This window comes from Crinia signifera, chromosome 2, assembly GCF_055691185.1.
Source record: "Crinia signifera chromosome 2, ASM5569118v1, whole genome shotgun sequence".
Classification (NCBI taxonomy): Eukaryota; Metazoa; Chordata; class Amphibia; order Anura; family Myobatrachidae; genus Crinia; species Crinia signifera.
In genome coordinates, this window is record NC_139218.1 from 40,536,755 (window position 1) to 40,548,920 (window position 12,166).

Here is a 12,166-nt window from a genome sequence, read left to right on the forward strand (position 1 = left end):
TTTAAAAACTGAAATCCGCATGAGGAAAGACGTGTGAAAACGTCAGTCCATATTTACGACTGAGGGAAATATGCCCCCTACAATGGTAATAATCTCAATTTATCCTTTAAAAATAGTGAAATCAAAGTTGTAAAATAAGCTTTTTTTAATGTGTGTTTTGCCTTCAATTTATATTTAAACCTTCCATTGTATAGTTTTTATTATGAGTTATAGTCCCATGAGCAACGTTGTCTGGGAACATATGGGCAGACTGGTAAATAGGCCAAATGGTTCTGTTCCAAAGCACATCCATAAACATTCAGGTATAAGCATACACTTGAAGGTTTGTTGGATAAAGCATTTGTTTAGAACCACAAAGTATTACACTGCTGTTGGCTACTACTTTTTCAAGCAGAACAATCATTTCTATCTGTGTATAACTGATTTGTTTTGCATTGTTCCAGTAAATCACGCACGCCTATACATAGCTATCCATAGAAGAGGCACGTTTTTAATTAACCTTTAGTTTCATTTTGAGTCCATTTATAAAACATGCAAGTCATTGTAAACAGATGGCGAAAATAACCTTTACCTTAGAGAACGTTCTCCACCCGCCTTAGTAGCTCACTCTCTTTTTTTTTTTTCATTAATTGTTCCCCCTTGAATGTTATAACTTATTATTTTATCAATATACGTATCTGCAGGGTTTGCAATTAGCGTTTTCATTGTTGAAAATTCATCGGAAATAATCTAGCCATTTACTCATCCTTATGTTTTGTTATCTACTGATGTGTGTCAATTACCAATGTTTGTATATGGTATTTATCCCTCTAGCTGTATTTAGTCCTAATGTGTGTGTACAAGACGTTCATGGTAATTTAATTGCAGAAATCGCAAATTATGGCTAGCAATATCTTTAAGTCCCGTTAACACATTGACTATTCAGGATTTGGGATGTTTTAGATAATCAATTAGTTGCGCAGATTAAAGCCTTCTTAATTTGACATTTTAGAGTAAAAACATCAATTGCACCTTACTACTGGACAGATGCACTAATACACATATGTTACATGTACATAGGATACGGCATGTATTTTACTGTGTCCCTTTGCATATTGTTATCACTTGATCAGGGAAGCATCAGGGTAGAACAGGGCTATAAGAATGGAAGAATGGAATGATTACAGGACCTTATTGAGGTCCGTCCGCAAAGGGCGTTTGTTTGCACGGGGACCGATGTATTGTTACTGCGCATATTTGTGCACGTGCATATGCAGGGTGTATGCACCCACTGCGAATAGTCGGATCACATGGTGCACGCACCCAGGACAGCGGGTTGGGTGCTGAGAGGGGCGTGGTGCGGCTCCATTAGCATATGTGAATGCCCTGTGTTTTATGGGTGTTCCGATGAGAACACTGGGCGTTCTCATGCTAATGAGGCCGTGATGTGAGCGCTGGGGGCAGCCAGCTGACATAACCGGATGTCAGCTGCCCATCCACTTCCTTCTGATCGTGCACACATAAGTAAGGGTGCCTCAGAGCACAGTCTACATCATTTGATGGTCGCCGGCCCATAAAACATCCATTGGAAGCCAGTGCGAAGGAATGCGCCTGGCGAATGGTGGGCCGGCGTACCACCATACACAAGGCGGGGTTAGGTTGACTCGCAAGGATGTGCATTTGCATCTGAGTGAATCCACCAGAATAACCCCCACAATGCTTTGCTGATTTGGTATGTCTTTATATGCCAACAAAACATGAACAAGCCCCATCGGTAGGTACAGTTTCTGCATCTGACCATGGTTTCATGCTTGCAGCTGTGGGTCTGTGACACGCCCGTGACACTCCCAAAACATGCCCACTGTGCGGACCACTACTAGACACCTCCCAGTCAACGCCTATCACTTTTGCAACACCTTTCTGAATCAATCACGACAACACCTTTGTGCATGCACTCTGTGTAACACATGCATCATATTTATTATCTGAACTTTTAGCAGAAGTCAAGTTGCACATAATCGCTCAACTACATGAACATCGACATTGTGTGCAGCCCTGAAGCCCATAACAGAAATACTATTCACTCCTTCCTTTTATTTGTATTTTTGTGAAGGTTCGGGGTAAAGTAATTTGCTCATTGTGTCTACGAATTGGCATTGCATTTAGTTCTGGACTCGCTTTTCTTTCTTTATTTATTTATTATTTATTTTTCTTCATTCGAAGGCATACATGCCTATTTTCCGGGGACTTCCAATTTTCCAGGTTATCCCCCACACTCCCTGGAAGAGGGGGCAGAAAAAAACCATGACTCACCAGGCTGTGATGGAGGACGGGCCTGGTGCCATTGGGCCAGATGCACTAAGCTTCAAAAGTGATAAAATGGAGAGTGATAAACAGCCAGCCAATCAGCTCCTACCTGCTATGTCACAGGCTGTGTTTGAAAAATGTCAGGCAGGAGCTGATTGGCTGGTTGTTTATCACTCTCCATTTTATCACTTTTAAAGCTTAGTGCATCTAGCCCATTATCATTTGCCTGGTGACATCATCATTTGTTAATCACATCATTTAGGCCCCACTCCCTATTCAAATTTTCACAATTCGTGTCACTTTTGAGATGAGAGAGATTCAGAAAGTGAGAGATTTGGTAAGAAATCTCCAGTTTTTTAAAGCGGCAATCATTTACACTGGAAAACCAGTTTAATTTTGCAGTGTAAATGATTGCCGCTTTTAAAAAAAATGGAGATTTCTTACCGAATCTCTCACTTTCTGAACCTCTCATCCTATTAAATTTCACCCATTGTCTTCTGGAGAGGACAATATATTTTTTTGTAATGTAGGTATTTGCAGTGGGCTGTGCACAATAGAATTGCCAGTATAACCGCTTCTTTTAATTGTAATAGTCACAGTTGTGGCCACTCCTAAGCAACATTTGCACTGACACACCAACTGCACCTACAAATTGTAGAACTGTTTTTTGTTTCTTATAATGAAAAACAGCTACACAGATGCTTTCCACGTGTTTGGTGCTTTACACACTGTATCTATAGCCCTGTCCATGGTGCTGATCCCACCGCTGTAAATGCTGCTAAAATAAACAGCATAGGAAAATAGTAAGCATTAAATAAGAGCTGTATACAGTGGTTAGTGGGGACTAGGTAAAGAATTTGATTGGATATCTCCAAATTACACAATTATCAATTTTGGCAAAATCCTAGCAGCCCAGAGGAATCCAGCCTCCTGGCCAAAAATGACAGCCAATAATCTATAATACCAATACAATCTACACAACAAATATGTTTAAAAATCTAATATTTTGCTGTCATCATGATGGTGATGATGATGATTGTATGTTCTAGGACACAGGTTCTCAAACTCAGTCCTCGGGACCCCACACAGTGCATGTTTTACAGATCTCACAGAAATAATTAGTTCCACCTCATCTTTTCAAATGTGTCAGTGAGTAATGAGTGCACCTGTGCACCTGCCGGTTGACCTAGAAAATGTGAATGGAGTTGCAGAACCCTTGTTCTAGGATAACATGATAGCAAACATTATATATTTGTGAAAAATGTGTATTTATACTGTAATCCATAAATTTGTTATTTAATCAGAATTATTCAGCACCATTCACTACAATAATAGTACAAAACTGCCTAAGAAAAGTTCATCAGTCTGTTTTGTTGATTTTTTTATTTTATTTTTTTAGCATTTAGTATCTTAGATACTGTAGACTTCTGCATAATGCAGCTCATAATATAAATGCAGTATTAAATTCAGACTATTATAGTAAATTAAATGTTTCTCTTGCTGTATGTTGGTCTTTTGGAACCTAGAACACTCTCCCCACCTGCAAAAGGCACATATTAGTGTGTGTGTGTGTGTGTGTGTGCGTGTCCCCTTTTCAGACTGTTACAGTATTAATGATGTACAGTTTAAGGGGGAAATTTACTAAGATGGGCGTTCTATTTCACACGGATGTTGCTATGGGCAACCAATCAGAATCTACTTGTTATTCATTTATCACCTTCTAGAAGATAATAGATAGTATCTGATCAGTTTCCCATAGCAACATCCCATGTGAAATACAACTCCCACTTTAGTAAATTTCCCCTAAGTGTTCAGGGACTATTATGATAACAACAGTTGTATGACATATGATAGAGTAGGCGAAGAGGTTTTGAGATGCCCACTGTGCATAGGGAACCTCCTCTCATTTTCTTTCCCTACCTCTATCATCAAGTGACCTCTAAGGTGATTCGTAACCGTCTGGCTCTGATTCAGGGATCAGGTAATACTATCCTCAAGAATGAGCCTGTGATCTGACGGGCAAATGCGCCGCAGAGGAATTTTGCAAGTGGAAGACTAAGATTTAATTCATTGAAAAAATAGTACACTTCTAAGACTTTATATTTAAAAAAACAAACCATAATATGTCCTGTGTGATTATATTACATTTTATATTACAGGTTGAGTATCCCTTATCCAAAATGCTCGGGACCAGGAGAATTTTGGATAACGGATTATTCCGTTTTTCGGAATATTTTAATATTTCAATGATTTATCTTGAGGTATCTTGCATTTATGTTGTACATATACATCAAACACATGAAATAAACACAAATATATTTTATTTGTGCATAAAAAAAGGTTTCAAAACATGAAACAAAGTTTGTGTACAATCTCAGGCATTGAAATTAAATGCCAAGCAATCATTGTCTTGCACATATATAGTGCCAGCTACATATCATTCCCTCAGTAGTGCTGTTACAGATGTCCCCAGTAAGTTTTTATCAAATAAAAAAAATTTTGTTCACTTTCTGGATTGTATGGTTTTCGGAATAATTCGGATAATGGATATTCGGATACGGGATACTCAACCTGTACATATAAAATATAATTATATTATATTACATTTTTTCAACTAACGCCTCTTTGCATCTATACTTATGTATTTTTTTTAAGTAATGTACAGCATTTTGGTTTCCAATAAACAGTAAAAAAACAAACAAAAAAAAAACCATGTAATCAAGATGATCTAACATATGCATCCTAATTAACCAAGAGCAATATAAATGACACCTACGTGATGGATGTCGGTCATCGGCTAGCCAGGCTGAGAATACGCTAGTGCTAAGTTAGAGATAGGCGTTGGGGCTGCTGCAGGCAAATAAAAGTGCATTGCCAGATTCTCTAAACCGTACCGTTATTTCCATCTGTTTCTTGCTACTTTTGTTTATGTTTGCTATTAATCTTTAATGGTAGCGAATGGCCAGCACTGTCATTTCCCTGGGAGCTCTGATGCATTACAACAAGCCCAGCACTGCTTTGTGTGTATTCTTTGTCAAAGGAATCCGGCTGTAAAGTCGACTCGTTATGCTTCCTTTGTTATTACTGTTTTATTTATTTTATTTATTCAATTATTAATGCTTGCGTATGTAGCCTTTTACAGAGATTGCAGCTATTTCTTTGCATATTGTTTTCTGCACTTATAACACTTTAAATATTCCAAATAACCTGAGAGATTACATGTTCGTCCTTAACTATATTAGGGGTAGATTTACCGTGTGGCGCCACACTGCAGGATTTAAAGGGACCGTAAGATCAACTACAAAACATGTCTGGTTTTGTATTTAATGTTATTGCCTCTTTAAATCCAGTGGATGAAGGTGCAGCTGATAATAAATGTACCCATCGGTCTTATCAACACATTTGAACAAACGCTAAATATGATAACACATCCTGGGATACAGTGGTGCTTCTGTAAGCTGTTGTGGTACATCCGCTGCTCTGGGACTACACATCCCAGCATGCCTTTTACACAGTTTTAGGCCTGCCTTTGCCAACTTAATAAAGGTTTGCCCATGTGTTGTTTCTGTAGAACGTACATGTCCACACACCAGGGTACCTACATGTGCCCAACAGTGAGTGCAAGAGTTGCTATAGTATGCTTTCAAAGGTGCCGGAGACAAGAGGCTTGGGGCATGGCCTCACTGGTTTTAGATGTGGCCTCACAGCCCAAACCCCCATTTTTATCTTTATGGGGATCCAGGAGATGCCGGCTGCTCTGCTAGCTCCTGTCCCATAGTGCTACAGTGCAGCATTGGGCTCCTGTCACAGTGGAGTTGGCACTGTGGTGTCACCCTTCCAGAGGCAAACATGGGTGTGGCCCATATCCCCTGCACCCTAATGATGCCACTGGGTACATAACCATAGTTCTTATGCCTCAAATGAGGTAAAAACATGGCTGCATTTGTAGAAGTATTGTTGTTCCTGTTTGTTTTTCAGTTTTCATTTGGAATTATATAATATACACATTTAGAGATCAATTTATAGTTGCTACGGTAACCTGTCATTGACATTCTTTGTCATTAAGTCTCTCCTTCATAACCAGCAGGGCCAAAACAGTGCTTGCTCAGGCTACATAGCAAAACTTTGGTTATGTTCTGAGCAATCAGAAGAGGGTGTGTTTGCCTGGGAGCAGAGGCCTTGGGGAGTCCTGGGGGCCTTGGGACCTTGTCTCTAAAGTCATAACAGCCACACTCCCTGCTCAGTAATTCTGCCGCAGTAGTTGCATCTGTTGTTGATTGTTATACATTGGCTAGTGGTGCCGATGTCTTTTGACAGGGATGGCCAAATCGGTCCTTGAGATCTACCAGCAGTTCACCAACTGTGGATCTGTAGATTGTGTTGGTTAGCAATGAATGCAGCACATGTACAGTTAGCTAGACTGCACCTGTACACCTGCTTGGTGGTCTTCAAACTGTGAACTGTTTGAAGATCTCAAGGACCAGTTTGGCCAGCAGAGTTGTATGACCTAATTTGGAAGTATAGTCAGGCACATTAGTCATTAATGTTTGACCGACAAAGCCAATGGTGTTTTTATAATGCGTGCATGATGTGCAGTTCAATAGAACTCTGGGTCCATAAAGGGCCTAAACAGCACACCCTGCACTCAATGATTTACTGACTTACTGTCGGCCGGCCATGTTGGGTTTCCAGTATCATCTTGGTAATTATTGAGCAGGCGTTATAACTCCATAGACCATGCTGAAAATATGCACCTGAAAGTGAAAGTGGCTTTATAGAACCAATGGATTCCAATCCCATATTAATTTACATCGTATTTGCCTACTCTCCTGGTACAGCCTGGAGGCTCTCAAAAATAGAGAGGCCCTCCCAACATCCTAGGCAAGTCTCCCAATTTCAGCCTCTGCCCAGCAACCAGCATGGGACGTGGGCGGTACGGGCTGCCACCGATGTGATTCTCACTGAATTGCATCAAATGAATCATTGTAGCTGGGCCCCCTGGTGTATCATTCCTGTAGTTTTGGCATTGTATAACAACCAGGCACTTCACACACACCCCTTGTCACACCCCCTGCACTGTCCTCAGCTGAGCTGACTTTGCTGCTCTCTCCCAGAGCCTATGATTTTTTGTAAATAGCAATAACAGCTTTATGCTGCTTTCCCACTGCCAAACCTGCTTTGACCCGTTTTTTTAAACGGTTCTTTAAACAGGTCAAAGCAGGTTTAACCCCTTTCCCACTGCATGTATTAAACGGTATATTACTGGTTAATTACCATTTTTGTACCTTTCACATTGAACCCCTTGTGAAAGCTACAAAACGGTAATTAACCAGTAATATACCCCCCCCCCTCCCCTGGTACCTGCCCTCTGCCCACCCTCCCCTGATACTTACCTGCGTGGGGGATCCGGGCAGCGGGGTTCACGCACTGCTGAGGAGGCAGCAGGGTTCGGCATGGGCACAGTACTTTGGGTCCCTCTGCATGGGCACTGTGCTGGTGGTGCATTCGGGGTCCGGGCAGTCCCTGCAGCTGATGGGAACTAATAGTTCCCACTATGCGCATGTCTACTGAGCGCCGTGCATATCAATGAGCCGCTCCTTACATATGCGCATATGTAATGAGCGGCTCATTGATATGCACGGCGCTCATTAGACATGCGCATAGTGGGAACTATTAGTTCCCATCAGCTGCAGGGACTGCCCCGACGCTGAATGGACCCCGAATGCAACACCAGCACCCACAGCACAGTGCCCATGCGGGATGGACCCCGCTGCGTCCCCACTGCCCACCATGCAGAGGGACCCAAAGTACTGTGCCCATGCTGGACCCCGCTGCCTCCTCAGCAGTGCGTGAACACCGCTGCCCGGATCCCCCACGCAGGTAAGTATCAGGGGAGGGTGGGCACAGGGCAGGTACCAGGGGAGGGGGAAGTAGTGTCGGATTTTAAATACCGTTTAAGAGGCATTCCCACTGCCTAAAAAAAGGTATTTAAACGTGTATGACTCTGCTTTTTAAACGAGTTGAAATACCGATTAACTTTAACCAGTAAATCAACTCTGGCGCTTTCCCACTGCAGCCTTAAACGGTAAATAGTGGGGGAAAAACGGCAATTTACCGTTTAGGAGCTACAGTGGGAAAGGGGCATTAGTAAAGAAAACCAGCATAATTTTTGGCACCAGTGGATAAGAGACCATCAAATAATCAGTTCCAGCTGTAATTCTTGTAGTGTAATTTGTTTTTTGTTCCATTTCTTTCTACTTAATAGTTAATTGATTCAAGTCAATTTAATAAATGTGCTTTAAAAGCTGAGAGCAAACAATATACAGCAAAGTCATTCTGACACAACATTATACCTCACCACTCCCAGCATTGCAACGCACTTTATCCAAGATGCAGTTTTAATAGATGTTAATATTTAAAGCCGTCTCCTTCTCGGAACCTGATTCGCTATAGTGCATTATTAAGAAGTCTTAAGCATTGTGCCTGAGGAAGAAAAAAAATGACAATAATAACCAATCCATCATTCCTTCCTTCCCCTATTGCTACTCTTTGACAGTTTAATGTTCTCCACTTTATTTTCTTGTGGCGAAAAAAAAAAAACGTTTCATATTTTCCATTGTTCATCTATTACTGAGGTCATAAACCCTTCATGTTGGTGGAGCCTAGAAAATAAGTTAAGCTTAACAGAAATAATAATAATAATATATTATTATTATTCTTATGCAAATTGTGTTCTTTATTGATTTATCTCTATTTCCTGTACATCAAACTTGGCTACCTACAGATCTCCAGTTATTGTGAAACTACAAGTACCAGCATTCCTTGTTAACAGAGGCTAGCTTAACATGCTTTGCCTGGTACTTTTCCATGAAGTACAGATCCATGACTGCCTAACTATGCCACGAAGGAACAGAAGCATAGTCCTATTCCCCGCATCTTTATACAACCCAAAACTCCTCTGCACCTCTGTGTGAAGCTTTTGCTAAACTGTTACTATTAATACAGTTTTGTTGCAATAAACTCCATTACATGTATTGTGAATTGCTGGTTTACACTGATATAAGCATAGGCAAATGCAGGTTAAGGAGTTTGGTACAAAATCCCCTAGCCAAGACATAGACTCGTCACCATTACCACTGACCATCCGGTACGTAGGCGAGTCAGTCTCCCTCTCCCATTTCTTAGATTGAAAAAGAGCCTTTCTGTACTCGGGGAACCAGCTTAGATGTGGGGAGGGGCCTGCCAGCATATTCAGTTAGACATTAAGGACAGAATAGGCCACTCCTGTAATGAGCCCAAAATGTGTCTATTTTGGACAGCGCCACTCCCATATCTTGCATGTCATACCTCCTTTGAGGCACATATACTGCAAATGTATGAAGAACTGATAAGCCAGCTTTGGTTATAATGAAGAGCTATTTCCAGGCCAGATAACAATGGGGCAGATGGGGCTACAACTCCAGCCCTTGCATTTAAATATGACCATCATCATGATAGCATGATGGAGAACGGCTAGCTAGCTAACTGGCCTAACAGGTGGCTATAAATGATTAGTATCAACATTGGATTTCTTTATACTGTACAGAATTCTGCAATTTTCTACTTTGCTCATTTAGGAAGAGACAATGGGGGGAATTGACTAAGTGTATTCTACTTCACATGTGATGTTGCTATGGACAACCAATCAGAATCTACTACTTATTTATTTAGCACCCTCTAGAGCATAGAAGACAGATTCTGATTGGTTGCCCATAGCAACATCACATGTGAAGTAGAATACACATCTTAGTAAATTCCCCCCAATGGGTCTTATAGTGCAATGGGTCACAGATCTTTGGTCCCAGCTCTTCCGCTTATAACCATAAACCTTTGATAATTTTAGCAAAGCAAATAAAGCATTGTTTTTATAACGTTTCATGTAATACCATCATTATTTCATAATTAATAATTAATAACCCCATGTCGACCTTTTGAATGTCGACCTGGACACTGTCAAACTAATGATCTGTTGAACTATAGTGTTCACTCTAGGATGGAGACCCGGGGGCGGACCGGGCCGCAGCTGGGGGTGGTCCCGGGCCGCCGGCGTCATCAAAGGGGCGTGCCCGGGCCGCCGGCATCATCGAAGGGGCGTACCCGGGCCGCCGGCGTCATCGAAGGGGCGTGCCCGGGCCGCCGGCGTCATCGAAGGAGCGTGCCCGGGCCGCCGGCGTCATCAAAGGGGCGTGCCCGGGCCGCCGGCGTCATCAAAGGGGCGTGCCCGGGCCGCCGGCGTCATCAAAGGGGCGTGCCCGGGCCGCCGGCGTCATCAAAGGGGCGTGCCCGGGCCGCCGGCGTCATCAAAGGGGGTGGGACCGACCCCTCTGAAGCCACTTTGCTGCCGGGGAAGCGCCGGGCATCGCCGTCTACGGCGACGCTGGGCTTCCCCATGAGACTGTTTTAGCGGGGCACTGCGAGAGGGGCAGGGCGCATTTTGCCCTTTAAAAATCGGGCAGGGCGCAGCGCCCCACTAAAACAGCCTAGCGGGAACACATGGTGTAGCGGGAACACTACACTATGACCTTTCGACCTAGAACCATGTCGACCTTTTCCCATGTGAACCTAGACCCATGTCGACCTAATGGTGTCGACCTTATGACTGTTGACCATCATGCTGTAGACCAAATTGCCGCATCCTCTCACCAGTCTCATGCAGTAGAAATGTATATTTGATCAGGCAGCATAGCAAATGCAAGATCAACATTTCAGTCCTAGCTTGGACCTTTTTTGAGATCTTGTAAAAAGTCCAATCTAGAACCGAAACGTCGATCTTGCCTTTGCCATGATGCCTGATTAAATATACATTTCTACTGCATAATACTGGTTAGTGCATCCCTCCTTGATTGCTCTTTGTTACATCTGGACTACATTTTCTCAGATCTGGGTAGCTACTGTACCCCAGCACTGTGGACACCTTTGCCGTGAGTGTATGTGGTTATTTTTGTGTATCAAATATTATTATTACTTAATTACGTCTAGTTGAACCATCCTGTAATGTACCACTTGTTGCATTACTGTATAAGGCAGTTTCATTGCATTCATTTTACAATCCCTTGTTTGTAAACCATTGCAAAACTGTGTGCAGTACTCTTAGAAATTAAATTTTTAGGTGCACACCATGTTCCAGTTATTCATTTATTATTCCACTATATTTGTTTTTATGGTTTGTTCTTTTGTATTGATATGCTTATTTATGCTTTGAGCTAGTGCCGGTTATTTGTGCTTGGAAAAGCACATTGTATAAAAACCGGGCATAACTGCCTTTTCTGAGCTAGATAACAGCGCTCCAGCAAATCGTTAGACCTTGAGGATAATGTAAGATAGATAGTATATGACAAGCCTGCACCAAGTAATATATATTCTGTCTTTGGTGTTGTTTGCCTGTGTCTTATGCATTCTATGTAGGTGGCAAAGAAAAATGTTCTAAAGGCAGCTCTACAAATACATGCAGGCAGAATCATTGAATGCAGAAAGATTAAGCTACAGGAGGTAAAAGCAATGTTTTTTTTGTTGTGTTTTTTTTTCCTGTGCATCATATACTGTTGCCGTCCTGTGGATTATATCCACAGATTGTCAACCCAGCTCATTTCATCAGCATTTGGTTTCCCTGATGAGACTTGCTTAGCATTGCCAGATAGTTTTAATAGGAGGTCCCTGTTTTGCTAAGGAGGTCAAATATTAAAATGGTTCGGGCTGCGTGCAAGTCCACTGAGGCACTGACCAACCCGATGACGATTTTCTGGATTGTGTGGCATTTAAGAGCACCGAACAGAGCTTAATTTGACTCCTATCTTAATGCCGGGTTGCTTTTGCTCTTTCTTGCAAGCTCAGAATTGGAAAT

At 42.1% G+C, this 12,166-nt stretch overlaps 1 protein-coding gene across 3 annotated transcripts in view; it reads left to right on the forward strand.

Moving 5' to 3' along the window:
* Positions 1–12,166, forward strand: part of CADM2 (cell adhesion molecule 2) — a 1,292,583-nt gene that overhangs the window by 56,834 nt on the left and 1,223,583 nt on the right. The window lies entirely within an intron of this gene.